This window comes from Amblyomma maculatum, chromosome 3 (assembly GCF_055883805.1).
Source record: "Amblyomma maculatum isolate TAMU_Amacu chromosome 3, ASM5588380v1, whole genome shotgun sequence".
Taxonomy (NCBI): Eukaryota; Metazoa; Arthropoda; class Arachnida; order Ixodida; family Ixodidae; genus Amblyomma; species Amblyomma maculatum.
Window position 1 is genome coordinate 96666088 of NC_139346.1, and position 20557 is coordinate 96686644.

At 42.7% G+C, this 20557-nt stretch overlaps 1 protein-coding gene across 1 annotated transcript in view; it reads left to right on the forward strand.

The window, feature by feature from the left end:
- The first annotated feature begins 1747 nt into the window (after positions 1 to 1747).
- The window catches only part of LOC146195383 (uncharacterized), a 144504-nt gene continuing 125694 nt past the window's right edge, over positions 1748 to 20557 (forward strand). Inside the window, exon 1 of the mRNA XM_084597816.1 lies at positions 1748 to 1952. The gene's annotated coding sequence lies outside the window, so the exon portion shown is untranslated. The remainder of the gene's footprint in view (positions 1953 to 20557) is intronic.

A 20557-nucleotide genomic window follows, 5' to 3' on the forward strand; every position in this document is an offset into this window, starting at 1 on the left:
ACCGGCAACATCATATACTGCATGCCACAACTTCTTCACGATAAATAAAAAAATAAGCATACTCCACATGCCATGTCAACTGAATGGCACACCAGATTACCACATATAATCAAGCGCCGCAACGCAACATGCCATTGCGGCGTTGACAGTTATACCGGCAGGCTTTGAGCAGTTAGACCAGCTGGTTTTGAGCAGTTAGAGGACGACGACTAGCAACAAAGAAGTCTACAGGATATCAACAACCTAGAAAAGGGAAGAAAGAACCGGCAGAAAATGAGAAGTGAACAACCAAGAAGCTACACCCCCATCCTTAGTGATTTCCTAGTTCCCCAAACCGCGATATAGAATCACCGCTTCTATTCCTATCAAGGATTCATTCATTAATTCACTGCGGCTGTCACGTGGCTACTTGCAAGTGACGTAATGCAAAAAGCGGACCACAATTTTCAGAGCCTTCTTTGTGAGTCTTCCTGATGGTTATGTAATTTTGAAAGGCATGCTTGCATTACAAATGGGTTTTAATCTGAGTGTGTAGCAAATACTAATATTATTTTTGTTTTTCAAACAAAAATTAGGCCAGCCGCAGGAACGCGGTGAGGGCAATTACTAGGTCAACTTACATATTACGGTTTTGACATTAACACCCTTAACGAGCCCTTTCTTGAGACCTAAAAAAAATTCCACTAAGCTTCAAATGTCTTGAACAAGTGTGCCCTCGGTGGAAGAAGTAGCAACATCCGCATAAAACGGGAAAGTTTGCAGTTCAGGCTTACTTCCTTTCTTTGACGGAGGCACAAACACAGTGAAATAAAACAGAATAGTCGAATAGACAGCGGAGTCTCCTGTAAACATGTTGGATGCATGTAAGACATCCGCATTATCAGTGTAATGCATTACATTTTCAATCCATCAGCAGCCCGTACTAATATGCGGACTTCGAGAAGCATGAACTCTCTTTATATATTTATATACATCATCTGTACCTATTGAAAACCACTACTGATGGCATTTTGACCTGGTCTTCTAGCTTTCACTGGAGCTTTCATTTAAATCAATAAAGTTGTCCTGCTGATGGCTTCAGCATTAAAAAAAAATCAGAAAAGGCCGTCAAAAGGTTAAGATATTATATAAGAATGCTTCTCCGGACCCGCCTAGCCCATAAATTTGAGTAACCATTTTAACAAGGGTTCTTTTCAATCTGTCTGAAGGTTCTTATTATGAACAGAAGCAGCAGCCAACCAGACGTGTGCCCCCATGACACAGCCCCTTTTACTATGGTTTATGTTTCACTTTCTCATAACCATTTGAGCTCGGGAATTCAAAGCGAAATGAGCTCAGAGAAACCAACAGCATTTAATAAGCCGATCACAGAGCTCACGCCCACTCCGTATCTTCCTGTCGCAAAGGCCTTTTTCATAGTGATCCTCAGCCGGCCCCTTTCCATTCTCTCTCATTCACCCTCCTCCACTTCCTTCTTTGCGCGCTTCCCTCGATCGTTCGCTTCCAAAAGGGACCCGCGCCAGAAAGCACCCCCCCCCCCCCCCCCATTTTTATCTCTCTTTCTCTGCCCCCACCGCTGCTCTCGAAACCATGCTCTTTCAACAGGTGCCGCGCGGCCAATGGGAACCGGCGCGCGCTTGCAGCGCCTCCTCGAGCCAATGGGCGCAGGGCGCGCCATTCGTCACGTGGTTCGAAAGGCGCCTCATATAAGCGAGCCGGCCGGTCGGCCCGGGTCCCCACACCCGCGAGCGTCGACGCCACCGGACAGCAGGCCCATTCCGGACTTGAACTCAGACACCACCGGCAGCAGTAGAAGCATCAGCCCCTCACACACTGCAGGCTATCGTCACCCGAGCTCCTATCTCACTCAAGCTTTCGATCCGTTCTCTCCCTCCTCGACCGACAAGGCCGTCGAACACCACCCGTTGACATCAATCGACGACGACTTTTTGGTGAGTTGGCATCGGCTAATTGACTTATTGTTCTCACGCCTACTCGATAAGCAAACTTCGCCGCGTTTTCATTCTTCCGTGGTGTCAAAAAAGAGCATCGGAGAAGCTGGCTTATAGCCAAATACGAAGACCATGATATGATTCGAGCTTGTTTCGGTTTCACGTGTTAGGCTTGCTGTCGTCCCAAGCGGCACTGATGACTCGTTTCATGAATTGTACATCCCACAATTGCTGTAACAGATCAAGACACGCCGGAACTTAAAGTGTACACACGTGTAAAATGTCATCGACACCTGAACGAAAATATTTTGCTATTTAACCGTAGGTTTGACAGGAAAATTGAAATATAGAGTTTATAAATTTAAATTGAAACGTGTTTAATTCATGAAGGATAAAAAGTACTAAACGCCATTTCAGCCGTTTCCCAATATATGCAGTATCTTCAGTAGTCATTAGTTTTGTACTTTTTTATATACTACAGTACACGCCTATTAACCACTGTCATTGTGAAAAGGTTTGGAACTTCCACGTCCTTTTTAGGATATGTGAGCATCGAGTGCTTGTGGACTTCCGTTTCTACCTAGTCATTACTACTTGCAATCGCAGTCGAACATGAGTGGCAAATCAAGCGTCTACAAGGAGGAATCTACGGTACGTCATGTAACTTACGCTTTGCATACTGACACAGCAAATGTAAATGTACATTTATATGTGGTAGGCAAGCCAAAGTTTCTGAGCTATGCATGACACTTTGGACATAATCAAAATCTCTAATGCACAAAAGATGACAACTAATTAAAAAATTAGCCTTTAAAAAAAAACGCAGTGGCTGTATTTACATCTACCGTCTTCAGGATAAGAACTATTGCAGGTGATATTAATTTAAACCATTCACATTAGCTTTACCACAGGGAAAATAAATAGACGGTTTCGAAGCCGTCTGAACGAGTCTAAGGAATCTGGAATGGTATCTTAAAGAGAGAAAAAAAAGAAGCCTGTTATTTTGAAACGTCGCTGCGAAACTTCAGTATGTTGCTCTCCTTGGCATATGTGTAATGTATATTAATAAACTCGAAAAAGTGCCAGCCATCTGTTGTGAGTGGGAGAGCTGACACCGTTACGACATGCAAGGCAAAAAGTGTTCTGTTTTCATAAGATAAATGTAGGGTGATATACAGCTATATATATTCATGCCAACTCTCGCCCCGATGCTGCTTTTCAGCCAAGCATGTTTTCTTTAAGGTCTCACTCCATTTCGCAGACACTACTAATACATGTTCGTAAATATGGTAATGCTCTTTACATATGCAACAGTAAGAACAAACGCTCGTTATGCATTACATTAAAATAAATGGAACGTGTTACACAAACTCAGTACAGTACAAAAGCAGCACGTCACATGGGCACCTCTGTCGATACCCTCATGCATACTTGTAAAGTAATCCATGGGCCAGGTCTCTAGCATCTGTTTCATTTAAAAGTGTCACACCGTGTAAAGTCACATTTAGGAGCCTGTCCTGAAGCTCTTGCGCGGAATGATAGAAAATCTAAAGTATACGTGCTAAAGAGCTCTCTACCCGGCGGGGATGCTACCGCGTTGAGGCCACGGAATGGAAAAGGTTTTCTGAACTTTCCTAAACATGAGATCCTAAGCCAGGTGTCCAATGGAGCACGAGAGCTACCTCACTGCCTCTCACATAAAGTTAATTCGTTTATTTTTCTACACTGTTGATCAGCTTTACCACCCTGTGATTCAGGTGTGCAATAATCGATCATGCATGCGAGATACAAATATCGGAATGTGATTTTTGTCACGCTATTCCCACACTGCGATCTCACGCTGTCGTAATGAAGACGCACCGGAAGAACGCGTCAAAGGGCATCAGCGGTGAACAATAGAGGGGTGGAAGGAACGGACACTGGACTGTGGCATACTACGTTCACTGGCGCATATATGTTCGCCCCATGTCAGGCAATAACTGTCCAGTGAGAACAATTCCGTTTCCTCGGATATATGCGTATTGCTGCCCGTAGCGAATAATTTCGATCGCAAGTCTCGGTTTTTTCACGTGACGTCATAACGCTTACAGCCAATGGCGTTTGCTTACGCCTTCTACCGCCAACGACGTTATTAAACCTATTGGTGCGCCAAGCACCAACCGCCTTCCTGACCTCGCACTGGGATGTGGCCTCAAGCACCCACGCTCGGATAGTAGCTGACGTCAGCGGCAGACTACGTCACCATTCCGCTCTTTCTTTTTACTGACTACGTCACTATTTCCTCCCTTATTCTGACTCGCTTTTATTTAGAGAAAGGAAAGGAAGAAAACATCTCCGAGGCAATAAATTACTGCAAAATCTGAGAGCATAGTTGCGCAAAAACATTTACATTTAACAAAAGAGCAACGAACCAGGCAAACAAAAAACATTTCATTTGGTCGCTAAAAAGTGTGCTTCAGTGGCTTTTATATAAAAAAAAAGGACGTTTGAAACTATTGCTTTTAAGAGCTTTATTTTTATGTTCAAAATGAAAATACCTGGCATTTTTACACAAATTTAGCAGTCTGGAATACTAAACGCTTGCAGACCCGCTTCCTCCAGCGCTTAATATAGAGCTTTTAATAATAAAGTTAGGCCCTACCTACAAGCCTCAAACTTGAGGCGTGGCACTCCCGATGTCTATGACGTTTGACGATACGCTATGACGTTTCTAGATACGTTTGACGATATTATGTTTAACATCATGCTGCCCTGTGCAAGGAATAAATCAATGGCTACGTGCAACCGGGCGGCCCCGAGTCAGCTTCAAGCTCCCCTAGGGAACCTTTCCCTCTTCTACTCAGAACTCTCAACTTGCTCGCGCAGAGAAATAAAAAAAGCACTGCTTGAAGATCTAGACAGCGGAGCATCAAGCAGAACTCTGTCGTCATATAGTCTGTTTTGTTGGAACGCATCTTTGCGCGACAGCTGTGATAAGAACTTCTCTTAAGCATAGCAAGCAAAGACGCTTCTTAAGAAACTTAAGGAGCGTTAAACCTGTAAGCTCCTCTAAAATGCACCGAGAAAAGTCAGTGACAAACCTCTTGAGGCAAGCTTGATGCCTGTTTTGAAATGCGCATAGTAATGCTTGCGAAAGTACGGCCTAGTGAACAAAAAAAAGGCTGCCAATGCATTTTCTTTTTTCTGCCCCATGGTTCTTATATCTCCTAGGGAATTCTTAGAGAGCAGATTGTCCTTACAGAGCGGCTTTACCTTCCGCAGTGGTCTTCTTGGAAAAACGCTCGTAGTGCATCTTGTTATGACCTGTTTTCACTGGTGAGCTCCCAATGCAAACTTTTCAGCACAGTTTGAAAGAGATGGACTAGGGTTGTCTTATTGGAAGAACAGGCCCCTCCGCATTAGTTAGGCTTGCTCGAAAACAGAACAAAAATCTCCTATTTGCGTCTGTCTCTAGACTGGGGCGCTCGACTGCTGTGCTAAAAAATACAGGATCTATTCCTGGCCGCGGCGGAAACTTTAGGATTAAGGTAAAAAGCAAGGCGCCCTCGTGCTGTGCCATGTCAGTGCACATTAAAGAATCCCAGGTGGCGAAATAGCCGGAGCCCTCTACCATAACATCTCTCATATACTGAGTTGTTTTGAGACGTTAACCCACATAAGCGGAAGCAACCATCTATCTCCAAAGCGTGAAAACGTGATATGAGATGAGTGACTGGCTTCAGCTCTTTTCGATTGCAGAAATGTAAAAAAATATAATTACTGCATTGGTTTGGTTTGTGGGGTTTATGTTCCCAAGCGACGCATACTATGAGAGACGCGGTAGAGGAAGTCACGATAAATTTCGACCCCTGTGCTTCTTTAACGTGCACTGATATCGCACAGCACACGGTCGCCTTGCTTTTTGCCTCCATTGAAAAGTGCGAGCAGAGGCCGATGTTCGATTCCGCATCCTTGGGAATAGTAGTCGAGCCCCATAACCCCTGCGCCAATTCGATGGGGTAGAATCTAATTTTTTAGCTGTGTACACCTAGCACTCTATTTTCGTCATTGTAGTCCAGACCGGGTGTACATAATCAGTGGGGACACATTTCAGCTCAAAATGCGTTGATCAAGTTTTCGATAAGCGGATTCTATAACTCATAAGACGAAACTTTATTGTCACGCACAAAATCGTTGGTTCTTGCATTGTACCGTGCGTTCACAAGCTATCCCACAGGCTCAAACAAGTTGGCAATAGATATGGGGTTAAAGTGTTGTTTTCGGCTCCCAACAGGCTGGGAATAATTTGTGCTATGGTGGATAGGAGACGCCAAGAACAAAAACAAAAAAACTAGCAAAGGATGTCAAGTAAAACATGAGCTGCGTTTTGTGCCATGCGCAGAAGGAGTAGTCTATGATACTCCCTTTACATGCGGGAAGAGGTATATAGGGCAATCGGGGAAATGCATCAATACGCGCTTGCGCCAGCATAAAACGTCTTTGAAAGGAGTTCCCTCATCCAACTTAGCACTACATTACAGAGATTTTAATCTTAATGATTCCGATTCATCGAAGGTGTCGAAAACAGCATAAACTCCGATCCTCGATAAAGCTAAGATTATTTTCAGAAATCAAAGCAAATTAACCAGAGAACTCAGTGAAGTCTGTCACATCCATTAAAATAGAGACACGTGCGTTAGCACACCTTCAGTAATTATCAATGATTGTGAACGGTCATATTTGAATCCAAAGCTGTATGTTTTGGTTTTTTTGTGGGAAGGGATAGCGCATGCGCTTCTGGTTGTCATGTGAGAATATATTTCCTTGTATGCTTCATTAAACGTTCAGTTTTTAGTCCGAGCGCTTGTCTTGTCGTATCCTCTTGTTCCTCGTCCCCTGTCGCCGCGCCGGTAAAATATCGAAGATGAACCAACTAGCTCAAATATCTATGTTACTGGAATAAAATTCTAAACAGCCTGTTCTCATGCCTGTGCAAACTAGTTTTTCCTGTCACTGACGGATGATGACAGGCCGAGCATTTCGATATTATACTAATGAATGAATGAATTATTATCTTTGTTTCGAAATCTTTGGCTGTGTGCTTAGAACCTTATATGGCAAGCAGGAAACCAATTTCTGAAACTTTTCTATGGGCCCCGTGGCACCTTTGTTGCACCAGTATCCAGACCGGCTTTCGTGAGGCCGCTAAGAACACTCTTCTCGGCTCCCTCTTGGAACGCCATCAAGGTCTTTTCTTAAGGTTTAGATCGTCTACTTACATATCACAACTGGGTAAGTTGATTTTTCTGAGATTTGTAGCACGACTAAATGTCGAAGGCTTATTCGGACCATTTATCCATTGCTCGCTACGCACGTATTAAGAGCAGGTCATCACGGAAAAGTGGCGACGTGGCTCTGAAGTCAATGCAGGTTCAACGTCGCTTTCTACCTATTACGGGTGGTACATGGAACAGAAACACGCTGTGGGTAACAAGCGGCAAAAAAGGAAAGAGGAATACCTCCCCGTTTTATTTAAGTCGAGACGCGCGCGAAAGAAGGGATAAGATGCGAGAAACAATATGAACACTGTAAAAGACTCCGATATAATGAAAAAAAAAAAAAAAACGCCGCTGAAACTTATTGCCTCCTAGTTGCAGATACGAAGAAAGCTTAGGTCACAAAGGTAAATAAAGTCATTTCATAATCACTACACGAAATCTCTGCGCAGTCTATGTTTCGTACTCAGTACGCTCACCACCGGTACATTGCTAGCAGATTTCTTACAGCATGAAGGTTAACCATAACCTGTAAGTTCATGCTACATTTGCACTTATGTTAGGTGTCCACAGCTGCAATGCTGAAGAATGAAAAATCAAACCATGCATAGGTCATGCTCATCGACAGCATGCACCGTCCGAAATTCCAGATTTTAGGCATCTATACCCCGGAAAATCTGGTAGTTTTTGCAGTTCTGCCTTGTATTGATATTAGCGTAAACAACGAAGTGATTGCTTGTATATATGCAAAACAGGGGCTATGGGATGCGTTCCATGTGAATAAGCGTCTTGCTAAGTTAAAATTTTTCTGTTTGTTTACGCCAACATGCCAGATATCCGATGCCATCGCATCAAGCCCCTTGTTATGTACTATGCCGGTTACAAGGAAATGTCCGAACATTATGACCCGCGGGTATGGCCGAAACAAGGGCGATGTCTAGAACACTATTTCCTCTGAGCAGTGGACATCAATTTTAGCTTGGTACATATGGCGAAATATTGTGGTAAATGTGGCTGCCTTAAGTTCAGAGCAACATTCTATCCTTCCAGTACAGTGTAATAAAGATTTTGGCATCTCTTTTTTTTTTTTATTTACTACAAGTAATCTGTGATGCATACATGGCGAATGTATTCTCATGATTACCAATTTTTTCATTCTTGTCTATATTCAAGTACTGCTCTGATTCATTTTGCGATTGAGGCAGATATCGGCGCTAAAAGTAAAAAAAAAAGCGCGCATTTTTTTATCCTTGTTTTAGTATCATGTTTCTGTGGCTGCGGTAAGTGTAGTTGCAGGCAAGCAATAATGCCTAGGTTTACTGAGACAAGATATTGGCAATCATGCATTTCTACGGCCATCAGCACCCGCTTTTAAAGGTGAAGGCCACACAAATACACACACACAGACACACACGCACACGAACAATGCTGACGTGACTCATGGAGAAGCGTTTTTTTTTTTTTTTTAGCTTCATTCAGTCTTAGCAATGAATAATGCTTTGCTCCAAGGCATGTCACTTGTAAGCAAGCCGCGAAACGGCGTACGACGAAAGAACTATCGCCCGTCCAGCGATTTCAAGCATCCCTGGGCAGGTACCGACAGGTGCGGGTAGCAAAAAACGAGCACATTTCTAAATGATAGCAATCGTTCGGGGCTTACTGTTAAGAATACGTTATTTCTGCTCCGGGAAGTGTTTCAGCATAGTTTTTCATGAGAAGTCAATTTCAAGGCACAAAAGTAAGTATTGAAAAGAAAAGAAAGCCAAAAAAATACTAACGTCGTTTTCTTACCCTCCGTATAAAGATCACACAAATCTTCGTTTCGGCTGTGTAGAGGACGCGCAAAAATGCTTTGTGCGAACATTATTTTTTTTTGCAATGCCCTGGAGCACATTCTTCATCGAACTATGTATGCAAGGCTTTTCTGCTAAGAAATTTGAAACATTTGATTCCTCTCAGGAGAGCTACGTTGTTAACCTTCCGAAAGCGTGCCTTGTTAGGCACCCTTTTTAAGGAGCAGGCTACGCTCAACTCAAAGATCTTTTTTTTTAAGAACTGAATGAAGCGCACGGGAAAACTCGTTCATTCTTCTACCTTTCGCCTACTGGACGAAGAGATGTTCCGGCAGTTCTGGACATTCAGTTTCGGTCATGATGTCTGAGGTGAGAATTGGCATGGGATGCCAAAGTTGTGCACAGCACCGCGATTTCAGTATATAATATCATTTCATGCGGGTACACTCGCATATATTCAGAAGATGGCGCAAATAATATTGCGTGTACATTAAAAAAAAAGGAAGATAACTTTCTTGTCTTTCGCATCCCCAGAGACATCCTTGCTTTGCGCTCCGTACTAATAGCATTTTGAGTTAAAATTTTCGCCTTTAAACTGCTGTCACAGCAAAGAGGATTCATTCCAAAGTTTAGTGCGATGAAAAGAAAATGTTTCGCTGATTTTTAAGGTTTTATTCCGTGCTGAATGCGCAGTATCATTTAAAGGACTACTACGAGCGGGCTCACTCATACGCGCGAAACGTTAATGAAAATCACTCTATCAGGTCATAGCTTATACCGTATTGAAGGCACAAGAACGGGCGGCTAAATGACGGTGACTTTATCGAAGATTTAGTAACGTGGTATTCTTGAGGTTGGGTTATATAAAGCTACATTAAAAACTGCTCATTGTGGTGCAAAGCCGACGTCGCAGTCCTTCTGCGGTTGTCGGAAAACAATATATAGGACTGAATGGAAAATTAACTCAATAAGACACATTTGCTGTCATTCAGGTTCTAACTAAGGCGCTCTCCATGCAAGGGAGGTATGTAAGGTAGCTGCCCTGGAGATGTCATTTATTTTCATACATTTGAAGTTTATTACAAGCGGTTAAGAACAGTAGAAGCATAAAATATACACTCTTTACAAAGCGCTTCACTAAATGTTTCTCTGTACAAGCTTGAAGTAAAACACAACGTAACTAAAAGGGAGTAAAGGACACACCATATCAACCGGGGAAACCAGTCCGGTGGAAAGTCATTCCCTTTGTGAAAGTGTTTGAGTTGTATCTTCGTACGGCTAAAATGAATTCTGGGAAGAAACACAGGTTCAGCGCCTCGGTCCAATATGTGTGTTTTTCAGAGGCTTTGGATTTCAGTAAGGAAAATTATATCCCAAGGGTCATAATTAGTTTAAGTACCCTCAAGGTATTGTACAATGCGGGGTATTAGAATAGAGTGAACTGTATTTTCAACCTTCTCTCTAACACATCCCAGAAAAAATCTCATCCTGGTAGGCAGCGCACGAGCGTTCAATTGTTTCAGGTTAATCAAAAGACGGTAGCTAGCAGAAGGCACAATCACGCGTCCCGCGTAACAAGTATGGTTTCTATATGCAGTTTAAGGAGCACGTTTGCAAAAAATTGGTATTTTGCATATCCGCCCTAAACAATCATGGCCTTGAAGGTTAAATTATAGATAACGGTAAAGTTCCAGCAGGAAAAAAATGGGTATAAATCTGCACATTCTAGGGTGAAATTGAATGCAATTACTCATTACAAAATCAGACGGTCAAAAAGACAGGGACAAAAGTCTTGAAGCTGACCTAGATTAAAGCAATTATGAATGAATGGGAACAATAAAAAAGAAAAAGGGCAACTAACTGCCTCGCATACAGTTCTGGTAAGACGAATTCCCCAGCGCAAACAAGCCTGAAAATAATGTGACAGCTCATCAGTTCCACGTTGAATGACCAAATAAACATCTCAAATATTTAGTGAAAACACCCCATGCAATATCCAGCGCCATAAAATGTCTGTAATACATACCAATGTTTTGTCACCAGGCAGATGTTAGAGGAATATAGAAAGCAGATGGAGCACGAATGTGTGGGCATAAAATTCAACAGTCGGGACCTACTCGACGAAGCTTAAGCGTGCTTTGAATTTTCCTCTGTTGCAAGTGGAGAGAATATCTCGTATAATATTGAATACATCGTCACTAATAAACACTTACCGTACTTTCTTTTAGATTCACGGGAGACTCCATTGCCTCATCCGAACCCACATTGCAATACTCCACTGTTTACAATGAACGCACTTCTTCTAAAAGAAAATATAAAAAGCAGAGGCCTAATTTTGCTGTTACGTTACGTGATATGACTGTGACGTGATGTGATGTGACATGTCTGTGATGTGACTGTACTAACTTCACCCGTCCCTCTCTCCAACTTTTATATCCACTCACCTCTTTCCCCCAGTGCAGGGTAGCAAACCGGTTTCTTTTACGGGTTAACCTCCCTGCCTTTCCTCCTCTTCTTCCTCCTCCTCCTCCTCCATGGCTCACAACTTTTCTTCTTTCATTCTTTATTCAATACTACGAACCTTGTGCATGCCCAAGCAGGGTGGTAACATGGCAACAAAACAGTAATAACAAAGGTAGTAAACATCAAAGTCTGGATAAAGGCAATAACGAATTATTCCAGTCGGTTACTGTGCGAGGAAAAAATGAAAACTTGAATAAATTAGTTCGTGCGAAATACGGCGTCAGCGAGTTAGGATGATGGTGGCGCGTATGCCTCGATGATAAAAGCGATAGATATGGTGAAGGGTTAATAGCTAGGTCTCGATTTCAAAGCGCGAAAAGAAATTGCAAGCGTAAATTTTTTTCGTTGTTCAAGACATTCAATACCATTAACCTGCATTAATTCAGAGGGTGAGTCATACGGAGAAAGTTTAGAGTAAATGAATCTCACAACTTTTCTTTGTACCTTTTCTAAACGGGTGATATTGTGCTTAGTAAACAGCGCTGCACTGGAGTCAAGCACTTTCTACGCTATCTAAGCTATCCCCTGTGTCCACCAGTCCCTGGCAAGTTGAGTGTTTTCGTAGAATTATCCGGTGGAAAAGCGCAGCATTGATTTTCCTTAGTCGTTATTACTCACCCTTTGTGCCCCAAATAGCAGCTTATACAAAGGCACACCATTAACAATGGTGGACACTTGCAAGAGATGCTACTGTTTAATCAGACTGATTCGTAAGTTTCATTATCTTCTTTTTCTCGCGCTACCTGAACTGCAAAATATTCTCATGTAAACTAAACATTTTGCTGCGCAAGCAGAGTTAAGCACATAAATTTATTTGACCCAACGTAGTCTGGGAACAAAAAAAAATTGTTTGTGAAATACATACCGCCCTATTAGCGCCCCAAATGTATTCATAAGATAAAGAAACATGGTTACGAGCGGTGAGTGTTGCTATGGTCTAGGTGCCCGTCATGAGTGCCTTATTTCTCTTGTAAAGGAGCCCGTTCACGGTGTTCCATAGTGCGCGCTTGGCAATTTTTATTCACTCGTGTTCATTTTTATTTTGTCATATAGATTTCACCTACACGTTGTGAAAAGTTCTTCAAGTGCGGGCGCTGTCTAAGAACTCGCTCGTACTGCTTTCACTACTTGTTGGTCAAAAGAATCCGGTTTTGCATTGACATGCGCACAAATGTTTTAGCTCGCTAAGGCTTCGGGTATTTTTCACATAATCCATCTGGCGTTGTCCATTCCGATATAACTTATGTAAGCGGGCGAGTAGATTTCTCTTGACGTTTGCAGAGAACAACTTTATAACGGAGCACACGTCCATCGACGTCGGGCCTTCTTGTGTTGTCTGGAATGAAGCCGCACAAAGGCTCAAATCACGGCGCTTCGAGGAGCAGCTAAGAGTTGGAGCACGCCTGTAAAGGCTTTCGGCTTATTATCGGGTAGTCTTGTTTTCTGCTTTCTACTTTATTCCACTGCATAAACGGAGCACCGTCAGCGACCTTTCTGTCGCCTTCTCCGAGAAGAAACGACCACACCCTTTCTCGGTAAGTCGCGTAAATGGCACTTTCGCCGACTTTGTTCCTCCAACAGTGCACGGATGCTTACCTCACCTTTCCACTTTTTTCCTCCAGGCTAAAAGGTCCTGCATTCTTTGCCGACATCAAAACTGAAGAGCGCACTTTCGAAGTTCAAAAGTTGTTCTTTCAATGAAAAAGAAGGTGGCTCTGGTGGCATGCTTTTTTTTCTTTCTTATTTTAAAACAAAGTTAATAGTTAAAAGCGGTGGGCTCATTGAAACGAAGGTTGGCATGTGCCAAGAACGCTGAAAGATTGACTGCGAAGCGTGCTTTTCCGCTACAAAGAGCCTTATGCGGCAAAGCCAGCAAAACTTTTCGAAGGGACTGAAGTGGGGCGCAGTTTGGAGCGTCGAGTGCGACTTACATACAGTTACTTTATCTCCTTGCCTTCTTATTTTCTGGATTCTTTTTTAAAAGTAATTTAATGGGAACACATTGAGATCATATAGACGTGCGGCATAAGCAAAAGTGTGCTGGGCACTTACACTGCGGCGCTCTTTTTTTTTTTCTACCATGGAAACTTCGAGCTTCCATTTCGGTGGAAGGAAAATGAAAAAGAAAATCAAAAGTTAGTAATATATAAAATTAACGTTTGTTCTTGCAGCCCCTTCATTAAATCTGTAATTACGATTTTAGCATTGTATATACAAGCACTAGCGGATTAAATAAAGGAGATGCTAGTGAGATAATACAGATATGAATCAACATGAACTATATGCGAAGCATAGACTCAAACCAAAGCTAGCATTCTTTTTTCTTCGCCCCTGAGTGATATCTCTCATGTTAGTCTCTAGGAAGTGAATATGACGGTTGCTGTACTCCTCAAAGCAAAATTTTATTTAGGGATAACAAAGTCGTGGTATTTATTTTCTTGTTTTCACTCTTTGAATCAGCATTGATGTATTCGTTTTGTCAGCCCGGTAAAATGAAATGATCTACATCAGGACTTCTGGAGCACTGGTAGCAGTGTGTATATATCAGAAAATACGTTTCTAATCTCTGACTATTATGCCAATAAAAGTATCTAGAATTATGTTTGGGACTTACCTTTTTCTTATTGTCAGTGACGCTCATTTTTCTTATATTTCTGTGACGATGCATCTCATCGGAGGCACTGGTAATGCTCTTATGTGCTGAAATCAAAACTTAATTATTTCACAATTATTTTCATCCTGCCCTGTGCCAACGACACCATCAAAACTGAGAAGCATAAGTTTATTACCAATGTAACTGGCGGCTCGACAGATAAACCGCTATCAGCAGAGAGCCCCTGATAGCTTAGTGAAGAGCACTTCATATCCGACTGAATCAAACTGATCATCAACTTGCCGCAATGAATGCTCAGGCCACGCAGTTTGACGCTAGCTCGCCTCCCTTGCCCAGAAAGGAAGCCACGTTCCCTCAAAGAGAAAACGTGATCCGGTTCTCCAAAATACTGCGCACAAGAGCGGACAACGCTGGCAGCGCTAGTGCGCGAACTACAAGACTCGTTATAACTTGGTGCCATTTTGTTTTCTTCGCCGGGAAACCGGCTTCATCAGTATGGATGGTGCGAAGCGTTTGGAGACGACTAGCGGCGATAACAGCAGTTGATGCCCAATGCGTCGAGACATCCCTCCGAAAGGCAGAGCGAATAAAAGAAAAATGAAACTGTGAGGCGCATCTGGGCGAGCAGCGAAGTCACTCGACTCTAGCTTCAGCGTGACAATACCAGACTGCGCGCGATGGCGAATGCCCGAAGAACAGAAAGAGCCGTACCTGTTCCGTTGCGGTCAGTGTGCACAACTCCAGAAAACGTATACGAACCGCAACCGGCGCATGTTCTCTTGGGAAAAGGATTGCCAGCCTTCTTTTTTTTTTGAGGGGGGGGGGGGGGGTCACACTCAGCGCATGCCTCGTCGAACTATGGCTGATCGAAACTTGTTTGCAGGCGTCTTGAAAGGAAATAGATTTCACTCGTGACAATTTTGAGGAAGAAGAATGGGAAGAAAAGTGTAGCCGAGACAGGTTGCTCACTGCACACGGATGTGGTCCGAGTAGCAGTTTTTGTTTTCTCCCTTCGGGCATTTATGACAGCTACTCGACGTCATTCCTTTCCGCAGCTGATCTGCAGTGGTACGTGATCCATTTATTTATTGTTTGAGAAGGCGACACTCATTGTATAGCGGAAATGCCACGTCGATTCCCCAAACAAACTTCGTGACCGCATTTCTTGTTTGTTTGTTTTTTTTGCATTTTTTGAAGTTACAGATTTTTGCATATTAGAGGGATTCAAACACAGCAAGAGCTATGTTTTTAGGAAGGACGCTGATTAAACTCGAAATGCAAATTGCGTAATCTAGTGTCCATAATAATCCCATCTTGTGTAATAGGCTTGGGGATAATAGAGGTATGATAGTAAGGCATGCTGGACTATAGGTTATAAAGAAAAGAGAGGGTCATGCCTCGTAGGCTGATACTCAGTATGTAAACTAAATCAACCTGGTTCTGAGAACATCCACTTCTTAAGCTTCAAAGCAGTCTTACACTGATTTACCGACTCCTGCAGTGCTCATAAAGTTAAATCAGCGGTTCAGAATATCCCAGCCTCCGTCAAAAACAGATTGTTTCGATATATTATCTATCGTAAAGAAGTTAAAAGTGATTTCTTTCTTTCATCAATAAAGTTCAGAGGCGTTACGCTTTTTAGGAGTCAAAATCTACGAAGCAGTGGTTCGTAAGGAAGATAGAAAAAACAACAATTGCGCTGTTAGAAGGGCTGTAAACATATGCGTCTGCTAATAAAACTCGCCATTGCAGACAACGTTCACGTTAATATGCTAAGATGTCAGTTTCCTTCAGTTTCTGATCAAATTCGACGCTAGCGTTGTATTCTTCCATGTATCAGGTGGTGGCATGGCCCATAGAACTAGTCATAACGGTAATATGGCAGATGATGAAAGTACGGTGTAAAAACGGCTAATCTTTAATTAAAAAATATTACCCACACCGTCGTTTAGAGCTCCGTTAGCCACGCTGCAAGGGGACATAATTTCTTGTTTTACGTATACCTGTATTCGAATGTAATTTTAAATCCAGACTTCTTTTTTGTTGAAATATTGTTTGGGCCTAACACATCATCTCAAACCGAGACGGAAAAGCTATGAAATAGCGAGCAGGCATATCCTTTGTCTTTCCTTAGTCAGAAGACAGTTCCTGGTGACTGAACACGGGGGGCCGGGACAAACACGTCGAGTAACAAGTGTTCCCCAATCAACTGCGTAAACAGTCGGGCTCAGGATGACAGGGGCAGCAAAGGAGAAAGACAAACAGGTGTCGACAATGAAGAGTCGACATGTGAGTGCAATGAAACGGCATGAGACTACTGCTGCAGCACTTATTCGGAAGTGGCTGCCGTTTTTGTGGTGGAAGGCGCTACCCCGTTTTCAAAAATCAACATATCGAAGCCACTAAGCACGCTTTAATGGGAAATACTGATATTAGCACAGTATTTGGACGAATTGCGCACAACTCAAGCTTCAAATGCTTACGAAGGTACATATATAAGAAAGATCTTGGGCTCTGACATCGTCGCAATACTCAGACCTTGTGTCCACAGAAATACGAGTACAAAAGGAGGGTGCCAAAAGCAATATCGTCGGGAAACCGGAGACAGATCGAATAGATGGCCGTAAGCCGACGCTTTCGATCGAGTCATGTTTTCATTGCCTGCAAACATCAGTGCCGTCCAGTTATCTGGGCTTCTCAGTGCCTTTCTCTTTTCCGGCCGACAAGGCTGGCACTAAAGTTCGCGACCGTAATCCGATATCCGCACGGCACGCGATACAGAGATCAACTCGACCTGTTGCGCCTGGTCATTCACCGGATATTTGCCTTTACGTTTTTCTTGTTTTATAGGGAGCCTACTTGATCGCTGCGCGCATATTGCCTATCTATAAAGAGCACGGTAATCAGGCCGAGGCTTCATGCGAGGCATATGATTTGTCAGTTGAATGCGTTCGAAGCTTCGAGTATGGAAATAAACAAGTGTGTGGATTGTGGGGTGCCCGCATGGACGGGTCATGGAGAAGACACATTGACGAGTCTCATCTAGCGACGTTGTACTGACTTTACAGCAAGCATAGTACATACATAGCGTTAGGGGTCACCTTGAGGCGTTTGCTCTCCTTTTTTTTTAAAAGCTGAACACTGCTTTTTTTTTTTTGGCAAAGCACCGATTTTTCGTACCATCAACGGGTAACGATGTCCTAATAAAACGTGTTGCGTAGAATTCAAGACAGGTACCCAGTGTACCTATTTAAAGCGACATGACCTTATATCATGTAACCGACATTGCGATTAAGTACAGAGATCGAAGAGGCATTGTAATTAGAAAAACCATGTTGCAGCGAGCTTATACTCTTCCTTTCCAGACACAGCGAGTTGGTAGCCTTAGATGCAAGGCTCAACACCTTCGATACTCTAGTGGGACAAACATAAACAAATGTTTGAGAATACTAAAATGTGATCTGTTGTTACATGAGCCCCAAATTTGGCATGACGGTTGTCTTTCTCGGTATACTACGCCACAAAAACATGCGCTTGTATTTTGCCTCTCTCGGGAGGATTACCTTAAAAGAAAAGGGCACCCATATGTTGTCCCCTGTTCTAGTAATGTTTGTTTACGATAAAATTTATACCTTAATGGGCACAAATGATATTTAGTGGCGTCGCCTGTCTTGACTTGCCACTTTGTGTCCGGTAGAGCACACTCCCTTTTTAACTGCTGCGCAGACCGTGTTATGCTGACCTTTATTCGCTGCAACAATGAACTCAAACAAAGGCTGGAGTGTTTTGACCTCAACGGCTTGAGACGAGAAACAGCCGAGTTCTGGAAAAAGGGAAGGCTACCGTTTCCTTCTCTGGTCACGAAACAAACGATGGAAGCAAAGGAAACGGCATCTTCTCCTTACGTCTACTAGCAATGATTTCAAAACAGACTAAGCGTCAAATTTCTTGTAAATGAAGTATGCCAATTGTTTCTTTGTTTTATTTCCGAAAACTTTGGGCGTACCCTAATATCGCCAGGTGAGCTGTGAAAATATACTAATATTATCCTGTAGCTGCCACATTGTTCACAATAGCTATCGGGCTCACATCGCCTTAAAACTCAAACTTCAGACTGTCAATGATTTCTTCTGCGTGGTAGGTTTTGCGGACAGATGAGGTAATAGTGTGATGTTTTGTGAACTGAATCTTTTTTTAATAGTAATTTGAATTTGGGTGGATCACTCAGGCCGCATACCAAGAAAACGTCCTTATTCGCACGTTGTTGCTTATTGCTTTCCCTGCTGTATGCTTAAACCATCAAGACAGTTATTGAGCAGTCATTGCAGCAGCACGTAAAAGTACAACTCTGATGGCATTCGTTCAGTTTAAGAATCCCCCCCCCCCCCCCCAAACCCCCAACTGCACACACACACGTCTTCCTTGATGTCTATGATCTTATAGTGCTAGGAGAGAAGAATAAATACCCTTTTTTCCTAGGACAGGTGGCAAGGGGGTTAAGAGGTTGCCAAGGGGAAAGGGAGTAATGCGATGTTGGCGCTATGTATGGTCCTCTCGTTCTCTGTCCCTGTCCTGTGATGCGTTACAACGATGTTTTAATAAGAGAACTAACAACACCAACATTTCACCCTATTGAAGGAATCGCCTCACGTGGACGATGCAAGTTTTCGCATTGATGAGAGAAAATGTGCACATAACCTCGCAACTCCTTCTCGAGCGTCTACCGAGCAGCGGAGTTTTTATGTGGAAGCGTTATATCCGAAAAAAAAGGTAAAATATGCCAACGTCTGTTTAGAGAGCATACTTATATTTCAGAACGTTTGCACTGAAAAACACTTTAGATTTTGCCATTTTTCTAGGGTCGGGGGCCGCAAATCTTGAGAAAAAGCAGACAAATGTCTACTCCCGCACAACATTTGAGCTGTGTACATGAATATGAACTCTTAAGCGTGTGTACCTCAATCTCTTCTAAAACACGGACGTCAGTACTGAGTAGTGACATCAGAACAAAGGAAATGTGTATACAGAACAGAAAAAGAAAACCCCTATTTTCGTTGCATCGCAACTTTAATTGTTCCCTTTATTTTGTACCATTTTTTAAACGTAAGCAGGGCACTTCCTACTTTTAAGACAAGACTCTTTAAGGATTAAGGGATTAGGAGACACAAAGCCGCAAGTCAGTTATACTCTTTTCGTGTCCTTGGCCGTATTTTTCCATTTAAGCATTAAGAAAGTTGCCGCGATGGGAAATCGCTTGGACAGGCTGTCTTGAACTTCTCAGCTTAGAACGAGACACCTCTATTTCAGCTTCAGTGCCAGTCTTGTCCACCGCCTTGGCAGTTTAAGCTCAGTAACATCCGGTTAAGTTCACCGTTACAACTCAGGCGTTAATCACGCTTGGTGGAATTTATTTTCGTTTTGAAATACACAGAAACCTGAGAAACCCTTCTTCACAATAGGTATCCAACCCGCACCCTAAAGACACCTCCGTGCTCGCTACACTGCCTCGTGAGGTAAGCGGGCTGGTCTTCGGAAACACGCTTAAGAACGTGTATCGGTCTGCAGAAACCATGCCTTTCTGTCCCAGCTCACATTATCCTGAATGCGTTTGTTGCCACTCTGTTAGTTATTTTTATACCGACTGTAATCTAGTTTGCTCGTTACATCCTCTTTTACACAAGGGGCTTTCCAACTTCCAGCTCGATAAACACAAACCCTCTTTTGAACGCGTATTTAGTCTTTGTGGCATTGTAAGGTCACTTAGACATTTTTTGGTGTTATAGGCCACATATGTTTATTTCTTTTGGACTAAGCTCTTCTAGTCATTCTCGCTATGCGATGGTATTAAAATTTAAGAGTTAGACATGAACGACCATGTAGGAAGTATGTGTCTACATTAGTGAAGTTGCTAATAATAAAGATATATAATGAGAAAATGAGGCTGGTATGCAGCTTTCACCCGCACCTTCAAATTACAATCACTAGTTCGTTTCCAAGATATTAAAGGCTTGATGAAGGCAGAGCTGTTTTGAGGAGAAAGGCCCAAGAAGTGGTGTGCATATACCCTTCATCAATATACTATAAACTCTTCACCGGTGTAGAGCATGTCAAGGATTTGTGCGTTAATATGATGTGAACGCCATACCAAACAGCAACTTGATTATTCACGCACTAAGTGAACAATACAACGGTATTACTGCTCAAAAAATACATGTTAGATCCAGTAACACTACTTGTGTAACGCTCCAAGGAACCGAAATCTTAAATCGAATATGTAGGTATAGGGTACCATTTTGTTGAAATATTCGGTAGTCGCTGTTATTGGATAAAATTTCCTTATCTTTGCTTTATTTGCCATCGACAGCGTAATCTATGAGAGCACGTATTCAATATTGCCGCTGACACAAATAACAAGGCGAT